The sequence below is a fragment of the Rhagoletis pomonella genome, unplaced genomic scaffold, assembly GCF_013731165.1.
Source record: "Rhagoletis pomonella isolate Grant_MI unplaced genomic scaffold, Rhpom_1.0 Rhpom_scaffold_00004, whole genome shotgun sequence".
NCBI lineage: Eukaryota > Metazoa > Arthropoda > Insecta > Diptera > Tephritidae > Rhagoletis > Rhagoletis pomonella.
In genome coordinates this window covers 46,693,951-46,698,524 of record NW_023458558.1, presented here as the reverse complement: position 1 = coordinate 46,698,524, position 4,574 = coordinate 46,693,951, and the positions used below count along the sequence as shown (strand labels likewise).

At 31.6% G+C, this 4,574-nt stretch overlaps 1 protein-coding gene across 5 annotated transcripts in view; it reads left to right on the top strand.

Annotated features, from left to right (window-relative positions):
- The window catches only part of LOC118737653, an 11,017-nt gene that overhangs the window by 810 nt on the left and 5,633 nt on the right, over positions 1-4,574 (top strand). The window lies entirely within an intron of this gene.

Below are 4,574 nucleotides of genomic sequence, written 5' to 3'. Positions count from 1 at the left end.
AGCAAACAAAAATACACTAAATCTGTGCAAATATTCATAATACATACATTTGTTACATGGAAAAAACAGCAAAAGACCATCCAAAAAAAATATTTTTTATCAACGCGATTTTCTATAGTCTTTAGACTTGCACTAAAATTTTGGTTATAAAGCTGTAGACTCAGAAGGGTTTTACAAAATCATATAAAAAAGTTGTAAAATTTGAAGAATTTTTCAAATATATATTTTTTTGTTTAAAATCTTGATTATCTATAGCATAGCCAATATTTCAATCAAATATCAACCATAAAGTTTTAATATGAAATATTTTTTGAGCATTTTTTTTTAACCAAAGCATATAAATCACGGTGTCAAAATTTTATATGGTAAAAAAGTGCGAAAATCCGTAACCAAAAAAATCTCAAAAATCAACGGGATTTTCAGCCATTTGAGACTTGCACTTCATTAGACCAAAATTGTATGGGCATACCCAAAATTTTCTAAAGATTCAGATTCAAAAGTTGAAAATTTATTGCATTTTCTTAAATTTTTTAATTAATTTTTAATTTAAGTTTTGGTTAAAGCTTGGCCAATAGTTTTATAGAAAAATAACAAAAGAAATTTAACTCGAAAAACATTATGAAAATTAAAAAAAATCAATACATGGCCACTTGTTTGAGAGTCACTGTACATATGTGCTCCCCACTGTATACATATATTTTTTTATTTCAAAAGTGAATGAATTCAGCTTACAGAAGTTGCAGGCATGGGGATCAACGTAGGATTTTATTTTTATTTCACATTCATTCGTATTATTTTTTATATATGGTCATTTGTAAATAACTTGTTGAAGCGAACAAACGTGAGGCGTTTAAGGGCAAACAGATTTGAAAGACACTTTGCCAAAATTAAATATATACGACGAAAATTCGCCTTTTTTGCACACATCCTCTGTTTGCCTACTTACTTAAGCGATAAAACCAAATAATTCTACAATTTGTTGGAGAAAAAAGAAATTCTGTACATAAGTGTCAGTTTGAGTGTTATCGGGGGCAACAGTAAGAGCATTGCCCAATGCAAAATAGTTTTTCTCTCTGACGTCAGGATTATTTTTTTCAATGAAATTTCATGGATATGATAAATAAAAAAATTACTTAAAAATTTAGTGCAATGTAGAATAAAAATATGGGTGTCAAATAAAGAGAAACTCCTATAAGATTAACAGAAAATTACATATTTTGGTGCAGAAGAAGGGAAGGACATTACAATTTTCCTTTTGACTTTATTAGTTTAGGAAAACAAAAATTTAAAAGGGCATTTTCAGTACCTTTTCGTCCTTGTTCGCCAATTTCCAATTTTCAATTATATAGAATTTTCTCTTTCATTTGGTGTCCATACTGCTTTTCTACATCGCACTGAATGTTTTCAATAATTTTTTGAATTTTTAATATCTTCGAAGATTTACAGTCTTTCAAAAAAGATACTGACGGCGTAGAGATTAACTAAAAATGTATTTTTATTATATTTGGCACCTAGTTTCTCTTGTCGTATGTATATATGGAAACTCACATAACTATTTACTCAACAAAAAATCTTGATTTCTGCGTGTCGAAACATGTTTTTTTTTTATAATTATGTATTTGCGTATGAGACTTAGCTAGGTGTTATGTAGACAAATTTTGTGTTTGGAAAGCAAGATGCGAGTTTGCGACGCACATATTTTCACTTAGACTTTCGGTAAAAGCTGCTTGATGAATAAAAGGTTTTGTGTTTAACAAATATGTGAAAATTTACCGACAAGTATGTATGTATAACCGTTAACGTACCTAAGCTGGAAAACCGGTATACAGATACATAATCTGCGATCCTTAATCAAGTTTACTGTTTCGGCATTTTTTGTGTCCTTTCAAAACTTGAGATTTTCCCTAAGGTGCAATTATACACACGCTGCGAAATTGTTGCATTTGGGATCCATCTGCAGTCGATGAGCCAAAGGACAAGCTGGATAAAGGCCATTGATTCGGTCTGCAGAGGAACTCTGATAAGACTTTAAAAGCTTTTGTGGAAAAGGAAATCAAAGCCTGTTGGACGAGAATGGAGTCTGAATATCCTAAATACAGTGCCACTTTGCGCGACAGCGAATAGTATATGAAGTAGATTACCAATTTATTGTGCGTATGTTTTTAGATAATTCATATACATATGTATGTATGTATATGTGTGTGCATTTTATATTATTTTTCCTAAGTTTAAAGCAGTTTTAGTTCAACTTCTTTCTATGTTAATTAATAATAATTAATAAACGTCATGTAAATTTTTTTAGTAAATGAAGCGTTTTTCCACAATATTCATTTGTACATATGTGCAATGCATTGTGCATACATATATATATTTGTATGTACCTACATACTTACATACATACATGCATGCCAAATTTTCTTTAGGAAATCTTATCGGGCCACAAAAATTTCCACTCGTAAATTTTAAAGAGATTACTTGGCCAACGCTCACCAAACCATGTCCTGGCACATGTGTTGCGCTGTCCTAAATTCAATTATTGATCGAAAACTTTGGCAGGTGCAATCAAATTTATTTGCCAACAGCAGATGCCAACAAATAGTCGCTTCGAATTCAACTGAGCACAGACACATGCATGGCTCTGTAATTCTGTAATTTATGTAAGTATGTGTGTATTTTATGTACACAATCTATGCATTAAGGCATTGTCAACTCACTTGGCAGTGTCCCATCAAAAGCATGACGCAAGCTAAGTTACAATACATAATAGAAAAAAGTGTATTATAAAAAGTCCTCTAATTTAATACTCTCCCTCAGGCAAAGTGGGTAAATAAGTATGTAAATATATGAGCAAGTATGAAAGTAAAACTTTTTATATTTAACTTTGCTAAACGCACTTCCACTCGTTTTTTTTTTTTTTGCTTCTACAATGCTACTAGCATTTTTATTCAATCAACTTGCCGGCAAAATGTGTACGCAGAAAGTGCGAAACTATTAAAGGAAAACAAAGCCATTCGCAAGCCGGGCATTAAAATACAGCAGAAAAGTGACATTGACTGACGGCTAAAGTAGAACAGCAGCCGGTTTCTGCAGCCCCAAAGCACATACATTTATCCTTGCAATATCTGGAGGGCTTTACATTGCATCTAACACAAAGTTACTTACAGTGCACTTACATATGTACGCATGCACATAAATATGTATAAGAAAAAACTTTTTTCTTAGCAACAAATGTGTAAGCGCTTTGCGCTTGAGCACATACATAAACTAACTATTGCGGCTGAATAGGGGTGTTAAATGCTTAGGGGACGGTTGCTGGCACTTTATAATTTCTTAAATCGCTAACCTACTTATTTATATGCAACAGCTTACTGGCCTTTAAAATTGTTTTGTGGAAAAGATTACACAGTGCTACAAAAAAAAAAAATTATAATAATAATAATGGAATACACCCGAAGCAAAACTTACAGCGATTTCAAAGTTAAATGCATAGTTTGCAGTCGTAGAAACAACATTAAATATTGGCTCTAGCAACTTAGGTTTCGCAGATATAACTTTAATTTTCAGAATTGAGCATTTGAAGGCAATAGCATGTTGAAAAAATTAACCAAATTTTTGTATTACCAAAATGGTTCAAAAGCACTTAGATTACTTTGATTTTTTTAATATAAAATCAAGTTATTTCTATTCGTTTGGTATGTATATGGGAATTTTGTAACACATGCAGGAGCGTTGCCACCTGTTTTGAGGTCCAAATTCAACTTGAATTAAGGAAATTTTATTAAAGCATAAGATACATGAAATATTAAAATATGGGCGTAAACCAAAGGAGAGTTAAGAAATAATTAATTTGAACACATATAATATTAGAGATGGTTGCCACCTAAGCTAAAATCAAATTATTTAATAAGTCTAATAAATTTCTAAAATACGGTTATCATTTGAAGTGGGCTTAAAAATGTGTATTTCAGAAATATATGTATTTAGGAGGGTTGGCAAATATTTAATAAATCCAACTGGACTTACTCCATCAGGTAATTGTAGTAAGTATGACAATATTAGACGTAAAATACTTAGTTATTACGAAACTTTAGTTAGGAGGGCAGCCCTTGTTGGAAAAGTTGAATTTACATAGTTAGCCCAAACTAAGGCAATTAGAAAATTCATATAGCTGTCAGGCGGAAAAGGTTTTGGTTTGAAAATATTTTGCAGATAGTTGCTCCGACCAGCAATCGAACCCAGGTCCTACGTTATGGTAGTACTCACCTCTAACCACTCGGCCACAAAAAACCATTAAAAAAAAAACCACTCCCAGCTCCAAGTTGACAACGATAATTCGTCCTTAATGATAAAGATAAAACAGATGTAAACAACTTTTTAAAGTGCATTTTGTACAATTTTTTTAATTTATAAAGCATTTAAATCTACTTTATTTTTTATAACTTTGTGGGTAACCTTTCTCAATATACTAGAACCCCCATATAATTTTCAGGGGATAAAGGTTACATCAAACTAAAGCTTATGCTTCCCTTGGTTGTTTGGTTGGTTGTAGTACTTCATAAATGGTAGATGCCTAG